The sequence below is a fragment of the Arvicola amphibius genome, chromosome 7, assembly GCF_903992535.2.
Source record: "Arvicola amphibius chromosome 7, mArvAmp1.2, whole genome shotgun sequence".
Taxonomy (NCBI): Eukaryota; Metazoa; Chordata; class Mammalia; order Rodentia; family Cricetidae; genus Arvicola; species Arvicola amphibius.
The window spans coordinates 26,163,693-26,191,057 of NC_052053.1; positions in this window are offsets into that span (position 1 = coordinate 26,163,693).

The window sequence follows — 27,365 nt, forward strand, 5'->3', positions numbered from 1 at the left end:
AGGGAAATGCAAATCAAAACAACGTTAAGATACCATCTTACACCTGTCAGAATGGCTAAAATCAAAAACACCAATGATAGCCTTTGCTGGAGAGGATGTGGAGTAAGGGGTACACTCATCCATTGCTGGTGGGAATGCAAACTTGTGCAACCGCTTTGGAAAGCAGTGTGGAGGTTTCTCAGGAAATTTGGGATCAACCTACCCCAGGACCCAGCAATCCCACTCTTGGGAATTTACCCAAGAGATGCCCAATCATATTACAAAAGCATCTGTTCATCTATGTTTATAGCAGCATTATTTGTAATAGCCAGAACCTGGAAACAACCTAGATGCCCTTCAGTGGAAGAATGGATGAAGAAAGTGTGGAATATATACATATTAGAGTACTACTCGGCGGTAAAAAACAATGACATCTTGAATTTTGCATGCAAATGGAGGGAAATAGAAAACACCATCCTGAGTGAGGTAACCCAGGCCCAAAAAGATGAACATGGGATGTACTCACTCATAATTGGTTTCTAGCCATAAATAAAGGACATCGAGCCCATAATTCGTAAAAATCCTAGAGAAGCTATATAAGAAGGTGAACCCAAAGAAAAACATATAGTTATCCTCCTGGATACTGGAAGTAGACAAGATTGCCGGACAAAAAATGGGAACATAAGGGTGGGGTGGGATGGGGGAGGGGGGATGGGGCGAGAAAAGTGTGAAGTGGAGGATGGGAAGAGCTTGGGGGAATAGGATGGTTGGGATATAGGAAGGGTAGATATGGGAACAAGGAATTATATATCTTAATTAAGGGAGCCATTCTAGGGTTGGCAGAGACTTGACTCTAGAGGGGTTCCCAGGTGTCCAGGAAGACGCCCCCAGCTAGGTCCTTGGGCAGCTGAGGAAAGGGTGCCAAAAAAAAAAAAAAAAAAAAAAAAGAAAGAAAAAAAAAAGAAAAAAAGAGAAAAAAATCATGGACTTTGCTTCTGTAAATACAAAGTATCAATTCAGTAAGTATAACTCAAAGTGCTTACAGATCCAGATTGCTTGGAGCATTTTTTTCCTGCGCTTTGTCTTGGCTTCTGAAAAGTCTATGATGGCTAAATTGGGTTCATGCATTGTTACAGTTACCCAGAGTTTAAACATACTACATATTACAGTACATACAATCACACCATATGATGCAGCTTATGCAGTACCCTGAGAGTCCAGAGTTGAATGGAGTAAAACTCCAGCATGAGCATTATCCTGGGAAGAAAAAAAAAAATAGAATATAAAAATAAAAAGCTATCTCCGATATAAAAAATTACTGATTCTAGTTTGCCTGATCTTGACCTCAAATATCTATTATTATTTATTATTTTTTGTAAAGGTTTGTGTTTACATTCTTAAGCCTGAGATCAAATAATTAAACATGTTGAAGTTATTTGAGTTTGGCAAATATTCCTTCTTCTTATATATTCTCAATGATTTTAAATTATAAGTTTTATTCACATAGCAAGTTTTTTTTGACTATTATTTGAAAAGTTTCAAGGAAAGTACATTTTTTATGAATCCTAATTTAGTGATTTGTTTTTGACTAGGGACAGGTGAGCTGTAAATGTTTTATTTGGGTTCTTTCAGCCCAGCCAACATGACTGATGTTGCTCCTATGCAGTTTACCTTATGATCAATGGCATGGATTTATGAAGTGATGAGGACAATAGAAACAAGATTCATTAAAATTTAGAGTACCAAGTACCCTTTAACTAAACTTTAGATTTATTTTCAAAGCAGATGCTTCTCTTACATACTGTCTACTATAACTTTATACTTTTGTGATACTCGTTATTTTAGTTAAGCAGATAATCAAATATTTTAAGTCTATTTTTTAAGTAAATCACATATAAAAGAATCATACAGAGTTGATATAGGGATGGGCTCAGGCCATGTAAGATTTTGTTTTTGGTCTTTGAGACAGTTTCCACTCTACAGGAACAGACATGTTTGCAAATAAACAAAAATGGAAAGGAAATTTAATGCAATCTGGTTATTGGGAAAGAAAGCAAATTATGCAATCTAAATTGGGATGTATGATATTTTACTATAATACATTAACATAGTTTGAAGTCTTTTGTACAAAGTCCTACTACGATGTAATGGAAGAACCTACTTTTTTTAAATAAAGAAGAGAGCAAAAAATTAGTTTTATAAAATTTCATTTTTAATATAAAATAAATTTGAGAAAAGGATCTAACCTCAAATATTTTAAATTTCTTCTTGTTTATTCTTCTCTTTGCTTCCTTGCAAATGGTATCATACAAATAAAATAAATGGTTAAGACCGGTGGGGATCCAAACTCTGGGTTCAACCCTAAGTACCACAACAAAGAAAAAAACATCCGAGAAGCAAAACTCAAAACCATTGAATTTAATATATCATGATGATATCATAAAGCTTATACATTTAGCTTTGATTTACTTATGTCTTAAAAGTGATTCAATGGGAATGCACTATTTTCTAGGCATAATTATTTTTTGGAGATCAAATAGAATCAGGAAAATGTGAGCTCTCGATGGTACTAGAACTCCTTAGGCTTGGAGAGAACAGAACTGATTGAAGTGGAGGCAAGGGATGACAAAATGTTCATATTTTGACCTCCTATCTGCTAAGTTGTCACAGAGGATGAGAGCTAAGTATTTAGCCAATGAATTCCTTCTTATAACTGAACAACAAAAAGAAGGGATAGTAAAGAGATGGGATTAAGTTCAGACTCTTATGTCCCCCAAACTATTAAAGCATCATTGAGAACATTCCTTTGAGTCTATCTAGTCAAAGGATTTTCCTCATAATTCCTATTTTACGATGTGGGACATAGTATATAGATTGTTGGTAAAATTAGGAAGGGGAACATGCTTTTCCTTAATAGTTATAGTGCCATCTATTTTTCTATCTGTGTGTACCTATCATATATCTGCATCTGTCAGAATAACAAAAAATGGTCTCATCCATAAGTTGTAGATTTTGAAGGGATGGTAATTGATCTTTACATAATTTTAAGAATAAATATGCTAAAGGCATTTTGGTAAATGCTCTGTGTGTTTATATGTATATCTATCCATGTGTAGTTATTCCAAAATTTCTCAAATTTAACCTGCGCAAGTGACATGAACATTCTTGCGACTTTTCCTTTACATAGTGAAATACTAAGCAGCAGCAAGTTCTTTGTTTGGATAAATATGGGCTGCTGTGTTGTGGGACTGGATAATAGAAATAAAATCTAAAGAATGTATATATAGCTTTCTACCTAAAATTAGTCTTGAAAACAGATGGTAATTAAGTGTGGAGGAAAACTCAGTTAAAGTTGTTATGTGACTACACTATTAGAGTTAAGAGGTAACAGATTTTCCAAGTGATAACAGATAAATTGCCTTTTAGCCTTTAACAGATTTGAAAAAAAAAGAAAAAAAAACCTCAAAATAAAAGTTATCAATGACAAAAGATAGGCATTTTAGAAGGGCCACCTAGTGTGCTTTTATTCTTTTATCCTTAGAGACAATGTGCCCACCCTACACTCTAAATACTTATATTGCCCTCCTTTGAGTTCTTTTGTCCCCAATCATCTGTATGGTTTGTGCGATTTTGCCCTACTGCTGGGCCATTCTGCTATAAGGCACCTGTACCCTAAATTGTACCTTAACACAGAAACCATAGCCTTCAATGATGAAGTAATTATGTTTTACTAGAAATATCCAGAGCAATATGATGCGATCTTCAAATGCATATGCAAATCACCAGCAAATTATATGCTAATACACACGTGGTCCACCTAACTATTACATATAACTTAATGCAGCCCTTGGGAAAATCTTATTGGAGATCATTGGTCTAATGAAAATTGCTGCTACACACTAATTATCTTGACATGTGTGCTGTTGTATTGCCCCTTAGTGGTGATGGAGATGACACAGGTTAGCTGAAGAAAGATGACGGACTGACAGGACAAAGTCTGTGATCACAGGGATAAACAGCAAAATACCTATATCCTCTAAGATCCAACTTTTCTGACTTTGTTTCTACATGGACACTCAATAGTGGATGACTGGTGGGCAGGTGTCCAGGGGGCTTAGAGATTAAAGCTGTAAACTTTGGATTTGTAAAATTTGGATTTCTTTTGTGTATACTTTCACAAATATCTGTATTTTACCAGTTGGCTAAGTCATTGAAAAGATAGTCTATAAAAATACCCGGTTGATTAAAAAAACAGCACACTTGCTGGCTTTCCAAGGTAAACCAGGTTATAGCATGATTTGAATGATTTACTACTTTTCTTTGAAATAAACCAAAACACAGCTCTACTGTGTTCAGCTGTATATCCTTGGACATGTCTCTAAATACCTCTCAATCTTCAGTTATTTACCATCAGCTTTTTAGAGGGTAACATGGAATAGTATTTTGCAGAGCATAGAATAAGAGACAGGTACTGTGGATCTAATATATCTCAAATAAGTAATTTTTTTAAAAAAGTATTTTATATGTACGTAAGTATCTGCTTAATTTTAAAATAAGTTTTAATTTGTGATACTTAGATTTTTGAATTAGATATAGTCAATATATGACAGTGTGTCAATTCTCAATACTAAAATATGATAGACAAAGTTGGACTTGACTATGATATAGAATATTAAACAGATTTTGTGATTGTTTTTAAGAATCTTAATACCATCATTTGAGACTCACTTGTAGGAAATGGAGTGACTGAATTGTGGGGGGAAGAGTGAAAGAATTATCTTAATTATTCATTAACCTAATTAGCTTAATTAATTTAAGCAGTTCCCCTGCTTGAAAGAAGTACTTTCCTGAACTTGTTCAGAAATCTCATCTACCTTCATTAAAGCCAAGATAGATACAAATGTTCAGGGCGCATTTGCTACAAAGTTCAGGAATCAAAATACTTCTCAGCAGTATGGTCAGGAAATAGCTGAGAGTAGACTCTTTGATTTACTAGGATTTATGTTTTATGTCCACCCTTTTGATATTGTTCAAAGATGCTGTTTTAGTCATTTCTAAGATGATTTTTAATTGAGAAAAACGAGCTCACCAAGTCACAATCCCAGAGAACCTAGACAAAAATGAGGACCCTAAGAGAGATATACATGGATCTAATCTACATGGGAAATAAAAAATAAGATCTCCTTGGTAAATTGGGAGTATGGGGACCTTGGGAGAGGACTGAAGGCTAAGGAAGAGGCAGGGAGGGGAGCAGAGAAAAATGCAGAGCACAATAAAATCAATAAAAAAAGGAAACTTCTAAAACTTAGTTAGGTATGGATAGAGTAGGGGACTTTTCTACTGAGTAGGTCATGTTGCATTATAGTAATGCTTTTAATAACTTTGGATTCCTGCTTCATGCTAGACAGAAATTCCTTTAATGTTCCTTTGGTCATAGATACTAGAAACGAAATGGAGAAGGGGATTTTAAGGGATATTGAGTTCACTGTGTATATTTAAACATACTGGAAATAAGCCCATTTTGGGTTTGATACCCAACATTTGCTGTTTATGTAAGGTGTGCATGGTCTTCTTAGAATTTGTGCTTGTGATCTTCCTCTTCAGCACTGAGTATTGATTACACGAACATTGTAAAGAGATGTGTTCATCAAGTCCTCCCCTAATAAGGCAACAATGACAGATGAGAAAATGCTTAGGCTTCAATCTTTCCTTGGATTCCCTCTGTTCGATGTCTGAGAGTCAAAAATAAGCTTGGTTCATGATGGACACCAAAATATGTCACATTTTTCTCCAGCACACGATTTCATTAACAAAAACTAAAACTTTGATCAGTTCATAACGGCCTTAACTATTAGTCAATAGCTTGATTTATCCTTTGCAGTTTACTGAACTTACTTCCTATGTTACGCAAGAGGGAAGGAGAATGTTGTAAAATGATTCTGAAGGTTTAAATGTATCCGATCCCAGTTTTCTACTACAGTAAAATCTGTGAAGCCAACAGACTGACCACTTTTAGCTTCAGGAAATGCTTGACTCTCCAAGAGGCATGTAATTGACTGTACCTGTGGTACACAGCTATGCCTAACCAGTCGGCTGTGAAGCCGGTGAGTCAAATGCCATTCATTTGCCTCCCCTGAGATTTGGGGAAACCAGAATGGGGAGCAGGCATAAGACAAAGATACACAACCATGCTGACCGCAGAAGCTCATGGGTAACGGCTTAATTATCTGTGTTCAGCAATCACTCAGAAACAAACCTGTGCAATTTAGGTATATTATAATTTACACTAGAAATAGCACAAAGCTAAAGACAGTACCGCTAGAATTAGAAACTATATTGTCTGTTTAATGTATTTTTAAATTATATTCCTAATAGCTTAAATATGTGTGCTGATAAATTGGTTAACCACCTGCATTTCAATGCCACCTGATGAGTTTATTTTGGAACACTAACAGATTGGTGTAATTTGAGATCAAGTTTGAGCATTCTTCCACTAATGCTTCTTAACGGATCATTATGCCTGATCAGCAAGTGCTGTTATAAGGCAACAGTTATTGTGAGAATCACCATAGCAAGGTATAATTCTTCTCTTTTTCAAGTCAAATTCAGATTAGTGGATGAATTAAAAATAGAATTTTGCACTGACGTTTTCATCCACTGAACCAAGTTGGAAAGCACAAGATGAATGCTCTTATTCCCATGTAGTTTCTATAGATCCTATATATTTTGGACTCCTGAAATTATAGCAAAACGTAGACTAATTTCTTGCCCAATCAGCAGTCTAGCCTTTGAAATAATCTGATGACTGTTGTAGATCTTTTCAAGAAAGGACCAAATGCACAGAGAAAGTATCAGCATTTTATCAAGACAACCGATTGAGAATATTCTATTTTTTTAAAGGTCCTTGGCAATGAAGAGATCAAACTTCTCATTTTAACTGTGTTTAAATATATAACAGTTCTGGAAATGTGAAGAATTAAGAAACCATATGAAAAAGCTTTGGGAGCCCAGATTCTAATATCGCTCTTTTGAGTGGGGCATAGTCCATCTTTAACATGCTGTACTTTATGGAAGTGTGAGCCAATACAACCAAAGGAAATAAAGAGTCATTTTTAAAGAAATTAAATGAGTTTATTACTGAGTATGGTGTCAGTGAGCCGTGAATTTAGGTGAATATGATACAGAGAAGAACTGTGGAAATCATGAGCATAGGAAGTGGGGCTAACGCAAAGATGTGAGAATGAATTTGATTGATTAACTGAACTAATATCATAGTTTTGTATCTCTAAAGTAAAGTAATTAAACCTGAAATTTTTTTTGTTTTTTTTTTTTTGTTTTGTTTTGGTTTTTTGAGACAGGGTTTCTTTTTCTTTTTTTTAATTTAATTAATTTATTTTTTTATTAAAAATTTCCGCCTCCTCCCCGCCTCCCATTTCCCTCCCCCTCCCCCCCCACTACCCTTCCCCTCCTTCTCCAGTCCAAAGAGCAGTAAGGGTTCTCTGTAATGTGGGAAGTCCGAGGTCCTCCCCACTCCATCCAGGTCTAGGAAGGCGAACATCCAAACAGGCTAGGCCCCCCAAAGCCAGTACAGGCAGTAGCATCATAACCCAGTGCCATTGTCCTTGGCTTCTCAGCACCCCTCATTGTCCACCATGTTCAGGAAGTCCAGTTTTATCCCATGGTTTTTCAGTCCCAGTCCAGCTGGCCTTGGTAGGCTCCCATTAGATCAGCCCCACCATCTCAGTGGGTGGGTGCACCCCTCGCGGTCCTGACTTCCTTGCTCGTGTCCTCCCTCCTTCTGCTCCTCATTTGGACCTTGGGAGCTCAGTCCAGTGCTCCAACGTGGGGCTCTGTCTCTATCTCCATCCATCACCAGATGAAGGTTCTATGGTGATATGCAAGATATTCATCAGTATGGATATAGGATCGGGCTATTTCAGGCTCCCTCTCCTCAGCTGCCCAAGGAACTATCTGGGGACATCTCCCTGGACACCTGGGAACCCCTCTAGAGTCAAGTCTTGCCAACCCTAAAATGGCTCCCTTAATTAAGATATATACTTCCCTGCTCCCGTATCCACCCTTCCTTTATCCCAACCATCCCATTCCCCCAAGCTATCCCCATTCTCCCAGTCACACTTTTCTCTCCCCATATCCCCTTAGCCCCATCCCACCCCACCCTCAAGTTCCCAATTTTTGCCTGGCAATCTTGTCCACTTCCAATATCCAGGAGGATAACTATATGTTTTTCTTTGGGTTCACCTTCTTATTTAGCTTCTTTAGGATTATGAATTATAGGCTCAATGTCCTTTATTTATGGCTAGAAACCAATTATGAGTGAGTACAACCCATGTTCATCTTTTTGGGTCTGCGTTACCTTACTCAGGTTAGTGTTTTCTATTTCCATCCATTTGCATGTAAAATTCAAGATGTCATTGTTTTTTACCTCTGAGTCTTACTTTAGTATGTAGATATTCCACACTTTTTTCATCCATTCTTCCACTGAAGGGCATCTAGGTTGTTTCCAGGTTCTGGCTATTACAAATAATGCTGCTATAAACATAGTTGAACAAATGCTTTTGTAATATGATAGGGCATCTCTTGATGATGTGGTATTGCTGGGTCCTGGGCTAGGTTGATCGAGACAGGGTTTCTTTATGTTGTTTTAGAACCTGCCCTGGAACTCGCTCTTGTAGACCAGTCTGGCCTCGAGCTCATAGAAATCCACCTGCCTCTGCCTGCTGAGTGCTGGGATTAACGGCGTATGCCACCACTGCCCGGCTCAATCTTTCAGTTTAAAATTCCTTATATTGAACATAGGATTGTGGAGGAGAGAACACAGTTTCGAAGCCTCAGGAAAAAGAGTTAGTCTCCAAATGCTGCCACTTATTAGACATGAAACTTGTTCAGCCTAGCAAGCTGACTACACACAAGAGCAGGTCCCAATCTTGTGATTATCTAGGCAGCACAATCTGGACTCCATCAGAGGAAAAAAGAAGAGGAAAGTTAGATATCATTTCAAAGTTGAACAAGAAGGAATGGCATGGTAGAGTGCGTTCTAAGGTCAAGGGAGGTGAATATGTTCAAATTACAGTGTGTGAAATATTCAAGGAATTAATGAAATTATTTTAATAGGACTTGCACATCTCTCTCCTTTCATTACATTAAATGATCAAATTGACTAAATAGCTGATATCAAAAATAAAGGGTCAAGAACTGCGGCTCAGTAGGTATTTAAAAGGTTTCTTTATAACTGCTTCTTTCCATGATCATATTAAGATCATGTCATCCAATGTGATGCTGTGATCCAAAAAGTAGAGACAGGTTTACCGTAGGTGACTTTTGTGGAACCACAGCCCATAGGCATACTGCTAAATAGCAGAGCGAACTAGCCTTCAGTGCTTACAATGCAAGTGCACACTCCAGAAGCATCTTCTCTTGCCTAACAGGCCAGTGAGTCCACCAATATACTGGAGGACACTGGTCTAATTGCTCTACCGTGGGAAACTTGTAGGTATTTTTCAGTGTGGTCTACCCTCAATGACACTGTCAGTAAGTATTTTATGGGTGGCTACTTCTATCAAGAAGCCTTGCTGAGGTACTTTGAAATCATTTGTAGGGCAAATAATATTTTAATTCATATTTACCTAGAAAAAGGAAAATAGCAGAATCCCTTCTTCTAGACATTTTTACTTCTTTTCTTTTCCTCACAGGAAAAAAATTAGCTCATGATGATTTTCCTCAAGAGCATGCAGTCACAGATGCTGCGTTTCAGGTTTACAGGAGGGATGGAAAGAGAAGACGTGACTCTGGGACCTGAAGGATTACTGGGAAGGAAGTCAACCTTGGACGTCACTGAAGAGCAAGAAAATGAAGCATATGAAGCATGAACTTGACAGGTGACGGGACAGACCTGAAATGTTGAAGGGCTATGTAATAAAATTGAGTGAAATAGGTTGACTCGATCAAGGGGCATTATGGGAAATTATGTCATTACTGTACAGGTAGTTTCTGTGATGAATGAAGAACTCTATTTCCTTGACTCACGATTAAGATCTCTTCTATTCATAATTTCTCCTAAATCTACTTTGGAACAAAAAAAAGAGATTCATTTGTACAGTATTATTGTATTTGTCTCCTGGTCCAAATTGTATATGTCATTTTGTGCTACTCAAGATAAATATTGTGGTGGTGTTTTCTTATTTCCTGTCCCTGCTTTGAAAGAAAAACAGGGGAAGATAACAGGCAGTTTTGAAACCAGTAGAGGCAGATAGTAGATGTAAAAAATAAGATAAAAAAATTACTTAGAATTTCACCTGTGATAAATATATATAGGAAAACAAGTACTTCAATTGGGATTCTATTCTTTATGATTCAGGAGAAATAACAATTCTTTTCTCTTTCTAGTATTTTCAATAATTCTGGTCAAGGCCTGCCAATGTGTCTTGTCTCATTAACGTTTTACTAACTTTCTGGAGGAGAAGTCATCTTTTAACATCCCAAGACTTTTCTGCCGCCGAGTGGATGCGGAAAAACCATGTAGACAAAGCAAGCTCCGCTAGAGCTGCATGAGTGTCAGGAATTTACCTGTACCCTCTGTTCACCCTCTGTCCTGTCAGACAAAATCCTAACCACTCATTTGAGGACTGTGATATGCACTATCTGAAGGGTCTACTTGCTACAGTTTCATGACTGATCAACACATAGGTTGTTTGCAGGAAGTTTGTCTGCTTAATTTAGTTGTTTAAAAATAAATGATCATTCAAATCCAGCTGATATTTAAACACAATTTTACAGGATTAGAAGGGGAAATGTTTTCGGTATTGGGGAAAGCACTCTAAAAAATAATGAGATCTATTAATAATGTAGTCACACCCAAATCACTCTGTTTTCAAAACCTTAGCTTCATGCCTTACTTCATGCTCTCTGATGGTAAAAAATTGGATCTCCACAGAGCCTTTCTTTAAGTCTAAGAGTGCTTTCTGTATTACCACTCCATCTCAACAAGACACTCAAACCTAGCTGCCTTCTTTTGTTTTCTGCTCTGTTTCTCCCACCTTAGTTGAGAATTGTAGTAACACACTACAGGAACAGCCTTATATTGTGCTTGTCTGCCTTGTCTTCTTCTGAAGGAATATTTTGATTTATTTAATAAGAATGCTGCCTGGACTTCATTCCCCATGGGTACTGATACAGAAGAGAAAAGGAGAACCTGGACAGGGTGGCAGCAGTCATAGAGGTATCTACTTGTGGCTTGAACTCAGGTTATCACTCTCGGTGGCAAGCACTTAAACCAGCTGATTCATGGCATGTGCCTTCACCGAGCTTTTTAAAAAAGCATGCCAAGAGAAAAATCTCTTCAAAAACTGTAAATTTTTGATAAATAAAAAATAATTTTCCAATTATTTAATCCCTTCTTCATGGAGGGAAACATGATGTTGACACTGGAATCAGAAACTGGGTTTAATGTTCATCTCCTTCCCATACTTACCTAATGTTTACTCATCTCTGCGGACACATTTGTACTTTAGTTGCAGAGAATTTATTGCTGTTTCTGGCTTATTCCATGCTATACTCATCTTTCCTGCTTTGACAAAATATATTTCCTCTGTCTGTAATGTTCTCTTATAATTCAACTTTTACAAGTTACAGCCTTAAATATAAACATGTGTATACCCAACACAAAGACATGCATGAAGTTCTATGTTTGCATACACACACACACACACACACACATATATATATGTATATATATCAACTTTAACACATATTTTCACCTCCTATAGGAAACCTTTGATGTCTAGTAGAAAGTAATCTCATCTGTTTTTTTGCTTTTCAGCTCTATATTTTTTCTGTCTAAATGAGTCTTTTACATTTCATATTTCTGTCTCACTAAGAGAATGATCATTCCTGTGAGAATGAAGCACTTGCTGCTCTGATGCCACCTTGTCTAGCACTGCACCAAGCCCCACATATGCAGAAGGAAGCCAGTGAGTGCTGTGGAGGGACACCTGTAAGTGCAGTTTGCTCTTAATCGGTTGCATACTCCCAATATCACCACTAGGGCTATGAACTCCAGGTCTGGACACTCAGTAAGCCCTCAAGAGCTCAGTTAAAAAAGTGAGTAGATGAATGTGTGATTGATATAGTAAGAAGATGGCAAACATTCCATTTTTCTAGACATCTCTTCGCCAAATTGAACTTTTGAATAACATCCTTTATATTAGTATCTCTAGATACTAATATACGGCAGCCAGAACTCAGAGAATGGGCCATGTACCATTGGAAGTTGTGTGAATTCCAATTTGAGTGCAGGTCCTTGGAAACCTAGGGAGAAAAAAATCTATGAAGACTCTAGGAAACTAGAGAGAGGAGATAAGAGAGAGAAAAATGGAGTCTATAAGTCTCTTTCTTTATTTATTATTTTGGTTCCAGTGGAGGCCACTGAGTGGCTGTTTTTCCACTAGTTCTCAGAAAATGTTTTTGAAGGTTTTTGTGCCTAACAGCTTAAGCACAAAGACAGCATACTCAAGTTTGAGAAAATGAAATCAGTGTTTAATTACTAAATATCCTACCTCTAAAATTAAAGAAAAAAGCTTAAATAATTCAGTTTGATTTGGTCTCATTAGTCTGATTTCCTAGTATTTAGCCTTAATTATGTGATACAGAAGCCCTAATTATGTGGCACATATACAGCGCACTCTCTAAAGTTAAAGATCAGAACGGATACTGACTTAAATGATAAAATATGTTAAATTATTAATGATAATTAATCTTACAAAATAGGCATAATTAGTTTAAGTACTTTAGATATTATTCTTAATAGCATTACAAATAATATGACACAGTTGGATCATTTGAAAAATAATTCATTGGAAAAAAGGCAACATAAGCAATGTTTTTTAATAGAATTTTTGGTGCTGTCAAAATACATGTAGCTGTCATTGAAAAGCCAAATGTGTTTTAAATCATTAAGGCTGTATCATAAGTAAAAAAGGGGCCACTGTTTTGAAAGAACACTTTTAAAAACATAAATCAAAAGTTCTCTATTCGTATTATTATGTCATCATTCTCTAAGTATAAATACGCTATTAACTAATGTTTTTGTAGTTTTAGGAAATAGACAACTCTAATTCAGACATTGAATCCATTTATTCTTATCATTGACTTACATATAGATTTTAAATATACATCATCATGGCAGTTTCATGTCATAAAAATTATTCTGAACTCTCCAGAAAGTTTGTATTTACATGTAGATACATACATTCTAGGTTTCTTATTTATGGTTCCACATTCCACAGAAAGTTTCTGCGTTTGGCCAGCTGTGGACACCTGTATTAACCAGCACATACAGCATGAAGACATTGAGTGAAGACTGAGATGTGCACTAACGTGCAGTCATAGAGATCCCCATTTAAAAGGAAGTTTGATAACATTCTTTAGCAGTGTTCAGAAGAGAACTAAGTGGGAGTGATTAAATCAAGAGGATTCTGGTCTAATCAGTGGGTTAATACCAATATCTTTATTTGAGGTGGAGGGATACTAGGAGCTAGTGCAGTTAGTGAGGGTGGATGTGCAAGGACCAACCCTGGGGGGATATAGATTGTCTCTGTGTCTTTCTCTCACTATTTTGTTTCCTTCTTCCTCTTTCCCTCCCTCATTCTTTCTCCTTTCCATGCAGCGTCCTGCACTGAAGGACTATAGCACTCTGGGTCCAAGAGCAATGTAGCTAACCAAGAATGGACTGAAAGCATGAGCCAAAATAAAACCTTTCTCTCTTGTGTTGCTGGTTCGGGTATTTTGCACAACAGAAATTCTGACACAAGCTCTCCTCCTGATTCTTTCACTTGGTTTCCAACCACTTAAGATTAAAACAACAACAACAACAACAACAAAAAGTATGACATGAAGAAAGTGTTGAAAGTAACTTATTTCTTCTGTTTCCTATAAATTATTTTGTTTGTTAGATTTCAGATGTATAACTAATGCATAAAGTCCTAGTTTGACTTTAATCAACATCTATTCTGCTAAGCAGGGCAGAACAATTAAAACAGCTATTAGATACTGTTCTGATGATGAACTTCTTGTGATCTTAGATGAACACTAAGTTCATCATGGAACAGCTTGCCTGTCTTCTTGTCTGTCTGTTTCCCTTCCTCCTTCCTTCCTTTTTCCTTCCTTCCTTCCTTCCTTCCTTCCTTCCTTCCTTCCTTCCTTCCTTCCTCCTTCACTTCCCTCCCTCCCTTCCTTCCTTCCTTTCTCCCTCCCTTCCTCCATCCCTCCTTCCCTCCCTCCCTTCCTCCTTTCTTTCTTTTTTCTTTCTTTCTTCTTTTTCTTTGTTTCTTTTTCAAAGATGTCGTAGTTCCTAAGTAAGTGTTCAATATATCAGTATCAGAAAACCTCTTTCTAACTGTACCGATAAGTTTGTCTTCAATATGAAACACAACACTTGAGTAAATCTGACAGATTTGTGGTAAAAAATAGACAGACAGAATGATTTTTTACTTTCATGTCTTAGACATTTGTGTCAAAAAAAAGTAAAATGAATTTCTCAAGACAAGGATACAGGCAAGAACTTAAGCAAAGCTAAGATGTAAATACAGCACTCTTTTATGAAATACCAAAAAAATATAAATAAAACAAGAAATAGCTTCTAAATAGATCACCATTACTGTGTACAACCAAGTTTTGATACTATCACCAAAGGAGTGGTGACTCTAAGACGCAACTCTGATTGGGCATCACTTAAAAGCCTTTGTTCTTTTGTGATTAAATTATAAATCTAAATTTATCCTTTTATGCTGAACTACACAAATATCAGTCTGAAGTTTTCAAAGACTTCCAAAAATGTTCCTGGTAGTTGAGATATGGCAGGGTCTGTGTATCTAAAGCATAGTGTCATTTCGATGACCCGAGAGGCTAGGGGAAACCCTCAGCTGAGAGCCAGGCACAAAGTCATGCATTCGTGCATTCTTCCATTCACCCACACGTAGCTAATAAGCAGTGAGAGAGTAGGTGCTCTGTACACAAGGACTTTAAAAGCATCTTCTTTGTCCTTGAGTTGTAATTAAAGTTATGTGAGAAAAAACTAAATAGCTTCTGAACATGAAATCTATTTTTGATTAAGGTAGAAAGTGGCAACTGAGCAGAATTTTAAAAGGCAATTAGTTGTTATGCAAAACAAGAAGAAATAATTGGTTTTTATGTAAAAAGTTGTTTAAAAAGATGTAGACCAAAAGAGCAAACCTCATGCTATGAAAATGAAGAATCATTTTCATTGGTGAACGTTGTCATCTAGGCAGCAGAAAGCTTTTGCTATATTTGCCTTTTTTGAGATTGCTACATGCACTCAAAATTAAAAGCTTATATATTATGTACACACAGAGACTGAAAATTGACACTATCACACTGACATAACCTCTGAGGTATATAATAATCAGAAGAATCTTTATCAAATCTTATTGTCAAAGGATGGATGAAGGGCTTTAGATCTCCAGGAAGGACCTGGATGGAGGAGAGGCAGTTGTAATCATTGGAAATAGGGATTGTATGTTGAGATGGAGCACTATACACATGCTTGCAAGTACTTAAAAGATGCTGTTGGCAGGGTTGGTTTGGTATTTGAGAAATAAACTAAGTAAGTTGGAAAACTAAAGAAAATTCTAACAAAAATCAGAAGCCAGAAGCCATAACAGATGCTCCTTGATTCTCAATGGGCAAGTTCAATGTAAGTAAAAACCATTAAAAGTTCAAAAATGCATTTGATTCATGTAAATAATCCTTGTATAAACAATGTGCATCATGGCATCCTGTGATTATTGAAGTGACTCAGAGCTGGTGTTCCTCTCCTTTCCTCAGTGTGTGCATGGGGCACTGCCTAGTGTCTAACCTGAAAAGGAGGAATATGCCACATAGATTTCAGCTAGAAGGACTGGTTTTCATGCCACCCTAAAGCAAAACTACTACCTACCTAACTCATTCCCTCACTTACTAAAATCCATCACTATGTAAGAAACTATCTAAAATTTTTGTAGTTATAAAGTAACCGTGTTTACTAGTAACACAGAGAAACAGAAGGCAAAGACTTTTCAGGAGTATATTCTTTTTAAATGTTCATTTGGAGCAGACTCACTAAAGCAGTTATATTAAAACAAAACACATTAATAATGTGTTCCAAAAACATCAGAAATAAACTTCATTTGTTGTGGCTTAAGGAAAGAGATTAAGGCAGCGGATTATTCCCTTCTGATACTTTCTCTAACACTTATACAATGTTTTCTGATGTGAGGTACATAGAGTTTTTAAAATATGTAAAAATTTTTCATTAAAATATTTATTAAATGTATGGAGTGGAGGGTGTTTGCGAATATGGAGGTCAGAGGACCCCTTACCACAGGCAGTTTGCTCATTCTGCTTGTGTGGGTTTTGCGAAAAGAACTCAGGTTGCCCACCTGATTTGCAAACACCTAGCCTTGCCATCTCAGAGCATAATTTATGTTTTAGTTTATCTTTGTATGAGTATGATAATTGTTTTATTTGATAAGCTATGTGCAAAGCTGAAGGTGTTATGTCTGTAAGTTCCTAGGTTTCCAGTAGTTACCACTGCTGTGGACTGCACATTGCCATAGACAGGAGAGCGTGAGAGAAAGTGAAGCGGACTCCCAATGGCGTTAGGAGTACGGTGGGTGGGTCCTTTAAGCTGTTGAGCTTGATTTAAATCTTTAATCTAAAAGAGGCATCCTTCATCATTCAGGACTTAAATCATGAATATAATTAAAGCTTTATAGGTAAATTTTGGAATAGTTTTCAGAATTTTTTCAAAATCTGCATCTTTAAATCCTGTTCTCACATTTAGTACTTCAATTATTTAAATGTATTCTTTTAGGTACTTTAACTATAGGGTCTAGAACATGCCTTGGTCTTCTCTCCTATTTTTCTTTAATAATTTTATTGATATGATGACTATTCACTAGGTGCTGTATTAGCAACTGTGCTCGCTCTATGACAAAAGCGCGCAGTGGGCAAATTAGAATTAGACTTATTAAAGAGAAGAGATGAGATCCTTAATGAATTTTAGAAAATACAGAAGATGACTTGTGAGGGACATAGATGTGCGTGAGAAATGCACGGCTATAAACCAGTCAGGAAATCTCAGTTATGCCTAAAGGGGCAGAATGCCTGAGACGCAACAACCACACAAAGGGCCATTTGTTCTCCTATTTCTTTGGCCTCTACTGGGGTTATTCTTTTGGCAAGTGATCTATCTTAATATTACACAAGGAAGCTTTGTACAGATGGTGCATAACTAAAGCCCTCTTATTGGACAACAACATAAGGAAGAATGTGTGTGTGTGTGTGTGTGTGTGTGTGTGTGTGTGTGTTGTATCTGTGTGTGCTTTTAGGCATCAATTATCCAATTATCTTCAGAAACTTCATTATAAAAATGCATTCCTTTTGAAAAGTGAGAACAATAAAATCTCCCAAAACTCTATGTGACTATTAAATATCTATAGCGCATTAGTCAAATGTTTTATATGCTGAAAAATACCTAACAGTAACATTTTACCAAGAAAGTAAAAATGAGCATGCTTCTAAATTTTAATAGAGACAATTACAAAGTTGTAGATATTTAAATGCTTAGACTAAATATCACTAGCAAATAATGTTTTTAAAGTTTATTCCTAAGACATTGCTATATGGTTAAAATATAATTTCAACTCACAAACCACTAGAAAATTCAATTAAAATACAGTGTGTTAAACTTATTTTTATTAAATATTAGTAGCAATTCAAGTTTCCTTAGCACGCATCTACCAACCATATTCTAAAATTTAGAGTGCAGTACTCCGGATTTAGTGTTTTTATTCAATCTTATTATTATTGATCACATGGAAAACAATTTTTAGTATATATCTAATTGTGCAAAAGAGTTCCAAAGCGCTTATATCATTTTATATTTCCACCAGGAATGCAAGGGAGTTCCAGTCATTATACAACCATTAAAGCCTGAGTGTGAAATGTACTCCATACGCTCAGGTTCAGTATGCTTATAGTCAGTTGGTGCTGCTCTGTAGTAGGGCTATTATCTCTGTCTTAAAAGCACCTTAGTAAGGGTAGGCACTGGAAAGTTGCAGCCCCTACTTCCTACTTCTCTTTGCTGCATGGTCTGCCATGATGTATGGAGCTTTCCCCATATACTTCCAATTCTATGTACTCTAGCATGTCTTCCTGGCATGATGGACTCAGGTCTTCTAGAACCGTGAGCTCAAATACATTTTTTGTTTGTTCTTAGGTACTTTTTTGTTAGGTATCCTGGTCACAGAGATGTAAAATTGAGTAATATAATACTGATACTCATGCTGAGTACTTTCCAAAACTACCTGCTTTAAATTGTATCCTGCCTGTCCTAGCTTCTCCTCTATTCCTTTTATACAGTCTATCCTAAGAAAGCATGTTTTTCTTTATGTTTCTTTATACTATATGAACTTCATATAAATCTATAATCAGAAAAATTCTCCAAAAAATCTGAGGGGTTTTATGTGATTGTATTAAATTAAAAAACCAATTTGGGGGAAATTAATGACTTTAAGTATATAAAGCTACATAGTTCATGAACCTTGTATATTTTTGGTACTTATTTGAGTCTTTAATTTCCTGTCACCTGTATATTTACTAGCCAAATATACAAATGTTTCCTAGATCATTCTTCATGTTTTTCACTTTAATATATATCCCTATCTCAAAAAAAAATTTGAGGATGTAATTTTTTCCTGCTCTAACATAAACACTCAAGAATACACTACCTTCACTGTCAATTAGAAGGAAGTCTGTATTGGAGCAGAAAGACATTGTAGTCTAACATTAAATTATCGATTTCCATGTGTGTGTGTCTCTCTCTCACTAGCTCAATAGCATAGACGTTCTACTACATGCAGATCAAGAGTTTGAAGAGGTAGCAATCAGGAACAGAGCATGCCAGAACTCTCTGAAGAAGATACTTTTTTTTGAACAGAGGAAAATAAAGATGAAACCTTGAGGCATATCAGGGATCCTGGAGATTTTGACAGAAAGCTGTATGATATGGGATAACAGTAGAGTATACAAAACCATAACAAAGATGAGTAATGACAATAAGTTTGAGGAGACTTCGGAGGAAAAAAACACATAAAAATGGGTACATCTGAGTAGAATGGAAAGACTGAAATATACACATAAAATTGTGATTTCTAAGTGAATTATATCTTAGAAAATCTTACAAAAGTTCCAATAGCATAGCACTTAGAAGATGAATATTTTACAGGAAACAGGAAAGTGATAAAGAACGTTGCTCGTATATGTGGATAACATCTCACCTATTCTTTTCAAATGCACTAAGGAAGGCAAGATGAAACACTATTTCGGTAAGGTCATTCAGACCATGTCTAAATCGTTCCAAAATCCACGTAGAGCCTTACATGCTCATATCCCTATTGAAAAGTACAAGTGCAAATTCCCAGTTATTTTGAATTACATTTTTGTTGTCTTTAAAACTAAGAATAATTGCTGGTAGGTTGTTGATGATTGTAACGGGATAATCATGGTCTGATATTTGAAAGTTTCTATACATTTTAATTATGAATAATAAAAATATCAAATAAAGCTTTTTTGTAAAAGGAACATTTGCTCCAAATAGTAATGTCTGTCTTTCTACTCGTTAGGGTGTTACCCAAGGGGTATCATAATTTCTCTCTTATTTAGCAATTCACATCCTTTTAGTGTACATCATTTTCCTTCTGAGATCTTATCCTAATTATATAAAACAGGCTGATGCCAACTAATCTGTCCTTTCTCCAATCAACATTATCAGTGTTGTTATAGGTAGAGTTTTGATTAAAATGTTAATCTTATCCTAGCTCAGGTCTCACCTGTCATTATTCTCTGCTACTCAGCAGTAACTTTTAATGTAAGATTCACACAGCACCAAGCTGTAAAACATTTGAAAATATTAGAATTAATATTTCTGTTAATTCTACTTTATTATTAAAAATATGCTTTATGTGTCTGTTAATATCCCCTTGCAATAAACAGTTATAACTGTGCAATCATGTAGCTTTTAAATAAAATACTGGAGAGGTGTACTTAAAGTTCACCTTCCCCAAATGTTAAATATGGCAAAACATTTCGAGAACCAATATCTCTAATGAACAATTTATCACTGGAATAACAAGTTTGATCTATGTGGACCTCCATGGTTAGAGAATGCTAGAATTGAGTGGGAACAGAGGAAAGAGAAATGCTAGATGTTCATGTGGCACAAATTTCATCAGACTACTGTCAAAGAGATAAGTAGATTAATACCTATTTGGATAACTATCCAAAGTGAAAAACAAATTAACTAAACCACTGACATTTATTTGTTGAATAGAAAAAAAAAGTTCTCTTTTGCAGATTTTTTTGGAAGTGCGAGCAGTTTTTCGAAGAAGTAAAATACTTATAGAAGAAAAGATTTAACACATTGAAAAGAGAAATCAAAAAGTATGCCAGAAGGTGAAAAGGCAACCCATGATAATGCATTGCTATGATTAATACTGTGAAAATAAGTATCATACTAAAAGCAGTACGGTTTTAGCATAAAACAGATATATTGATCAATAGACTATAAGGGAGGTTACATACACATTTGAGTCTGAATTCTCGTGATTATGTGATTTTTAACAAAGGGTCACCAATACATATACTAGAAAAGACAGCATCTTCAACAAATGGGGCAGGCCAGTCTGGACAGCTGAACATAGAAGAATGAAACTAGAGCTTCTTCTTTCACCCTGGACAACATTCAAAGTCAACAGAAGCAAGAGCCTTGGCATAAAACCTGATACCCTGAATCTGATAGAGAAGAAAGTTGAGGGTATACATTAACTTATAGAAGCAGGAAAGGAATTTCTGAACATGACCCTAGTAACACAGGCATTAAGACCTACAAGCAATAAATGGGACCTCATGAATCAGGCTGGCCTTGAATTCAGACTCAGAGTTCTGCTTGCCTCTGCTCTCAAGGTCTGGGGTTAAAGGCATGTGCCATGACCACTTGACTTTATGTTTATTTTTAAAGATATTTTTGCATTTTACTTAGTGTATGTACATACATTTGCACACATGTGGACTTGAGGATAACCTATAGGGAATGATTCTCTCCTACCTTTGAGTTGCCAGTAATTGAACTAATTATCTATCTTGGTGGCAAAATCTTTACCCACTGAGCCATCTAGCCAGACCTCTTTATAGCTTAGAGAGTTTACATGTTTGATTCTGCTGTTCACATTTTCAATGAATTTGAATGATTAGCTTCTATTTTTCTAAAATAACTTAATTGCAACCAACTCACAAATAAAAGCATTAGCTGAAGTTAAAATAGCCAGCAAAACAAGCATTTGCCTAGGCCCAAACTGCTTGTCTCATAAACTTTGATGTGGTCCAAACGCCTATTTATTTTTACAACTAAATATATTTCATGGAAATAGAATCCACAAGATGTTGAAAGGAAAGTCAGTCTGATCAGTATTATTTTTATTTACACCTTACTTATGTTCTTCATCTATTTCAGATATACCTCTGCTTTAGCCTTAGTAGTATTCCCATTCCTGTTTTAAAATGAAGTGGATTTATAAATGGAGCACACTAATTCCTGATATTTTCTGAAGACATCTAGCTATAAAATTCAGTCTCACTCCAAGCTTGTGTTTCTGCCGTTGGAAGTAATCTAGACAAAAAGGTATCTCCTTCTGACCCTCCCTATAAATTTTCCTTAACAGAATTCTGTGGTATTGCTAGTAAAATAGGAGATAACACTTTATAGCAAAAATTCACTCAAGAGATTAGATAAAATATGTCTTAAACATGCAGTAACCACTATCTGAATGCTTAATATTATACCAATTGATAAAATGCAAAGGAGCTTCATGAGTAGCCTCATGGATAAATTTAGTCTTCCTGTCTGAGCATCTTTCCTAGAGACCTATCCTTAGAGGGCAGATTCATGTAAGAAAACATTTCATTTTAATTCCTTGTCCACCACCTTTTCTTTTTCTTTTATATTGAAAAAAATTAAAGTATTTATGCAGCAAGGAAAATTTAGCTTCTATTTTAATGTTTAACATTATGTCAAGAAAAATAGCCTTTATAGGATTTAGGATTGAAAAGATAATATAAGTTAGAGAGCTCTAATATAGCCTTAGAGCTTTGCAGCTAGAAAGCATACATTCTAAAATTATGAGGAACTTCTAAGGTGCCCACCAAAGCGGTACTGTAATATGAATTTTCTCGTTAACTTATGGAGTCTGCTCATTATTGCGAGGGTTTAACAAGTTATGTTTGACCTTTGATTGAAGTTCTTTTGGGGACAGTGAAGCTTAGTTTAGATTCTATTATTTTCTTCTCTGTCTTTCTCTTTTCCTAAACTTTGTAATCAATCTTTCTTGAACATGTCTCCAATAAACATATTATCTATTTTCAGTAAAGCCACATGTGATGTCAAGACTTCTTCCACAACCAGTTACAAATGTCCTTTGCAGTAGTTGGTGATTTAATTTGCCCCTTTATCAGTCAAATCTCGAAGCTTATATTTGACATGCAGGGTTGCAATCCTGGGTAGCTTTTGACACAGATCGTTTGCTAACGAGAATTCGAATCAATGACTTTGGGAGCAAATTCTGTTGTGGGAGCATTCTTGGCAGTGGGAGGTTGTACAGGTATTTTTAATTCAAATGTCCTTATTGTGGACAGAAAGACTACCGTGTCTGCTTACACAATCCAAAGTAGGTGAGGGTGAGGGAATGCAGGTACATGTGACTTGATATGTCCATTTCCAGCATGATTATGAGACTGAGCCTATATGAATTCTGCTCTGTGCTCATTTGTTGTGGTGGTGAAGAGAAGACATGTTTGTTTCCATTGGAGGTAACCCGGGTGGAGAAGATAATCACTAGGGATATTATGACACTTATGCTTCATAAAATCACTAAAACTAAGAATTTGAAAATCTTGAAGAACATGGCAAGTGTTTCTTCTTACAAATTACATCCATTATTATACCCCACAACACAACTCTACTATATAAAAAGTTGCATGTCTATCATTTTGTTTGATTAGATTGTGTTAAAAATACAGTTCATTTAAAGCAACTATTTTATAGTTGATAATAGAATTTCTATAAAATAATTTAAGCAGTTAATTTATACTGTAGCATATTTGAACCTCATGAAATTAATATATTCATGCTTATCTTTATTGACAACACAGTAGTAATACTTTGCTTATACTTAGTAATGCTCTATAAATATATGCACTGCCTTTTCCGTAAATGTAAATGGCACATTAATGATTTTACATGCTAACTATGTGCCATTAATGAAAGGCAACTGTAGAAAGATCATACTTGGTCACAGTATGTAAAAATTATAGACTTACTCTAGATGGTGGTGGTATACATCTTTAATCCCAGCACCACGGTGGATCTCTGAGTTCAAGGTCATTCTGGCCTACACAGGTAGTTCCAGAAGAGGCAGGATAGATGCTCAGAGAAACAGTTACAAGTGCCCACCTCCAAAAAAACTTCTACTAAAAAAAACACTTAAATTAAACATTTTTATATGACGTTTGTCATGAGAATGAACTATGAAAACCATAAGAAAAGCTATATTGTAAATTTTGATCCAAATACAGTTTCTCTGTAAATGCAAAAGAATTTAAAATCCATGATATGCAAATTTTTCATTTTAATATATGCTAAAATTTATACTTATTCTGAATCTCAATGAAAATGTCAAAATAATAGATAAGAATTTGTCTTAGAAACTTACCTCTAAGCATCCAGATTATAAAATTTAATGCTGCAAGTTGACACATTATTCTTCACTGGTCATGAGATTATAGCCTTTTGCTTTTATATATAATACACATTATAGTTCATATGATTTTAAGATGAAAGACTATGAACTTACTGCATTTTATCATATTTATGCTTATCAATTTTTAATTATAATGTTCCCAATACTTTTCCTAATTTCTGTTCAATTTCAATTATTTCTTTGTTTGATATTTTCCTGTCTTTACAAAATGTATAATAAATATGCTATGTTATTTTTTTTCCAACAGAGAAGTTTTAAGATGCACATTTCTCTTTGAATAAAAGCATTCTGATAGGCATTGACTCTAAAACAATGATTTGATTAATATCAAATGCTGCAGTAAATTTTTTATTTTAAAATTTGTATTCTACATCACAACATTCGTAAAAAAAAAAATTCTGTCCCTCTGCCGGACTAGTGTTAGTTTGATGATTATACTAATATTAACCGCTTCACTTGAGTAAGCAGAGAAGGGGTGAAATACCAGTCAGAGCAGCTGTTAATTCACAGAGTGCTGTACTGTGCTTATTAAAAACACCCAAAAGATGTACCTTTGTGGTTCAGTCTTTTGAATTAGAATCAGAATATTAATCATGCCTCAGGCCTAAATTAAACATTGGGAGGCCCCTTAAGAATTTTCACCAAATTTTCTTGGATTTTTCTTTATTGGGTCTTCCCGGACTCTGTTTAGCTCTGTAATTGCTTTGCTCCTTTGTTGATAGGTTAAAGCACAACGTGATTTTCTCCATGTCATAATATTTAAGAGGACGGCTCAATGGTCTACTCCAAGTTGCGATGTGCAGCTGAGACACCAATTTATCACAGAGTGTGTACAATGTCAAATAAACTATGATGTATGAACTGTTATGTATTTTAAGATCCATATATATAAGGACGGAGATGATTTCTTTCTCCACAACTTTTACATTCCAATAAGATTATTAAAAGTTTCTTACCAAATGCTATCACACTGCCTTAACATGGACATGTAAAATTTGCAATGGATTTTTAAAAATGGAAAGAAATGATAAAAAGCAGCAAAGAAGTTCTAGCTTGATCAAAACTCATCTAATCTGCTTCTATAAGCAATCAATGGTTAATAACACATTAATGAATGTGTGCCTGAACAGAGAGATGAGCACATTTAAGATTGTTCAAATATCCTATTCTCTGCTTTCAGAGGATATACTTTGTTACTAATAATTAGACTACAGCTTCTTAGATGAATATAAACCCTTTTTCACAGAGTTGGAATGTGTGAATAGTAACACGAAGGCACCTAAGTCTTAGTAACTGTTTATTACATGTACTATTTATATTTGGTTCAATTTGAACATCTGATACTGGAAATCAAAACATATATGGCAATTTTCGAACTGACTTGATGTTTAAAATATTACTATTCTCGGACCTTCAAACAAAAGGAAGAAATGGAAATGTATATCAAAGTGAGGGAGACCATGTTGTTTTTAAAAAGCAAATAATAACAATCATGCAATGTTGGAACTCTTGCTGTATAGGAAATTTCTCTTCCAGTTCCTCATTTGAATTTATAATAATCTACTAATACTTAAGTTTAAGTAAGAAGTATGCTAATTCTTAACTCCCCCACAATTATTTGTGGAGATGGAAAACATATGTCTGCTGAAATTGATATTTCAATTTATTGACACATTTGGTGGATGCAACATGCTGTGCATTTCAAAGGTTTGTTTAACAATATTTGGGCTGATCTGATACTACATGGAATTTATCTTGGCAGCATCTGTATGTTACATAACACAGAAAAATAAATGCAGCTCGATGTGTTAAAATCAAGAAAAAATTATAACAAGAAAATAGATACATTTTGGAGGAAAGGTGATAAGCATTGTCACGTCCAAATTACTTATAATGTTAGCTGCTGTCCTTAGAAGAGTTAGCAGAAATGGATTATGTATATATTTTAACTGATATGTTCAAAATAGTAATTCTTTTTTTACACTGTTTTAAGCTGTTCAGGTTGCCATGAATTGTGGTAGAAAGACAAGGACAAAAAGAAGAAGAAAGCAGATATTTCAGAAAGAAACAAGCAGACTGAGTGGATATGATATGAGGCCCACTCACCATGCAGTGCTGGACTTCTCAGTTGTCCTTGCTGTTCAGAGCTGGACTTCAGTTCCTTTGCCTTTTCTCTGAAAAATGCTTGCAACTTCCTGGGTGATAGATAAATACATCACAAGTCACCCATCAAGTGTGTGGACTACGTAACAATCTCTTATTTTTTTTTTGAAAAAATTCAACTACAGTTTTGTTAATCATGTCCATGAGAGATCAAACCTGGAGGACATTTCCATTGCATTGATCTTCATTGGCAGTAATAAGAATAAGCCTGACAGTATGTTATATATTTAGCAGTGAAAACTTGAGATTACTGGGATAGTGAACAAACTTTATACCCCACAAATATGCTTTAGGAGGTCCTTTGCAGATGGGCTACTGTTCTGATGAAATTTCACCGTATGCTTTTTTTCCCCTAATATTTATTTATTTATTTATTTATTCTGTATACAATATTCTGTCTGTGTGTCTGCCTGCAGGCCAGAAGAGAGCGCCAGACCCCATTACAGATGGTTGTGAGCCACCATGTGGTTGCTGGGAATTGAACTCAGGACCTTTGGAAGAGCAGGCAATGCTCTTAACCTCTGAGCCATCTCTCCAGCACCACTGTGTGCTTTGGAAACTTAGTTTTATTCATTTTGGATCACTTCAGAAGCACACCCCCAACAGCTTGTCATTGTATACCTTAGGACCAACCCACAGGCTATTAATTTGTTTTAATTTTCCAATTTGGTTGTATATTATTTTGTTGTATTATTTCATTGTATATTCCAAAAGAAATACTTCTTCCTAAGTATTGCAGTATGCATGTCTAGTTGTTACATTTTTTAAAGGATAAGTTATTTAATATCTTTTAATTGCCAGGTCTGTGTTCAAATATCTTGACTTTTGACCTTTACATCGGTGCTACTTTAGCACAGTTTAAGAACCTTAGATGAATTTAGAAGATGCAACTAGTAAATGAAGGTTTTTAAATCTTTGAAACATATTCTTTCCTATTAAGATTATCTTTACACTGTCGATATTTTACATGTAGACCTTCCCACATTTGGGTTTCATTGATTGTTCTGTTCTGTATTTACTACTGAACTAAGATTTTTATGTAGAAGTTTGATTAGATTACATTTGAATGAACATATTTTATTTTGTACTTTTTCCATGATAACAAATGCATTTTAGTACCCACACTTTTTACTATTATCAAAATGTCAAGGTGAATTAATAAAAACGTGAAAATATACACTAGATTATTTATAGCAAATGACCAAAATACTTAACATCCCATATGCAATTAACAAATAATAAGTGTCATATCATGCATCTGATTAAATAATTAGAATATATAATGACATGTCCAAATACATAGCATTCTATGTAGAAAGACAATATATGCATAATATA